This window comes from Lygodium microphyllum, chromosome 7 (genome assembly GCF_053477565.2).
Source record: "Lygodium microphyllum isolate KBCC chromosome 7, Lygodium_microphyllum_v1.1.10, whole genome shotgun sequence".
In the NCBI taxonomy this organism is placed as follows: Eukaryota; Viridiplantae; Streptophyta; class Polypodiopsida; order Schizaeales; family Lygodiaceae; genus Lygodium; species Lygodium microphyllum.
In genome coordinates this window covers 135,330,191-135,331,190 of record NC_141141.1, presented here as the reverse complement: position 1 = coordinate 135,331,190, position 1,000 = coordinate 135,330,191, and positions in this window count along the sequence as shown.

Here is a 1,000-nt window from a genome sequence, read left to right as displayed (position 1 = left end):
GTATCATTCCACTAGTAAGGATGAGGTTGACAAGCAGAGGGAGAGAGAGAGAGAGAGAGAGAGAGAGAGAGAGAGAGAGAGAGAGAGAGATCGTACGACCTTTTACGAAAAAAAAAAAGAGAGATTGTATGATTTCCCATATGGAATGTCTAAAATATATGATCACATTTGATGCACATTTGATAGCCATGGCATCACATACCTAGCCTTGCAACAAAAGCCTAAAAGAGACCCAATGAGATCTTACAAATTATAATTTAGAATAAAGTTCTATATATAATTGCGCAGTTATGTCAGTGTTACATAAATCCTGTTTCTCTATGGAGTGTTGCGAAACTGTGAAGAACAGCTATTGAATGATGGGTGTGATGTAGATGTACTTTATAGTTATATGCCGGGAGCAAGGCAATGCTCAAAAGTCCAGTAATCCCAATCAAGCTTTGAAGGCAGCAAGACAGTTTCATTTTGTTTGCACATGCGATAGTATTGAGTCAGTCTTTGTATGCTAATTTGTTGGATTTCTGGTTGCTTATGCCATGCACACTTACATGATGGGTGGATTACTCATCAGATTAAGCTTGTGGCATTTTCATGTCTTGTAGAAGTTAGTGGGTCTAGAATCAAACAATAGGAGGAAACATGTTAGTAATTGCCCAATACTTTTATGACATGATTCAATTCAGTCCAAAGTAAAGGCTCTTAGTTCCCAGCTTGATTAGAATCAAAATTAAAGGAAGTATGTACAAATTGCAATTGGGCATCAGTAATTTTGGATGATGAGACAGTGGCTGAGAGAACATTTGCAAAATGTTGAGCACACTGATATACTAGCTGCAATTTAGACTGTCCATGAGCCATTATTTTGCTGTAGTGTGAAGGAAGATTGTCTTAGTCGGTTAGCATGCAGGCCTTTTTAAAATTGTCTTGAAGCGCAATCCTTTTCAAGAAACCATCTTTCTTGTGCTACCATTTTTGGAACTTTTTGTTGATTTGCTTAATT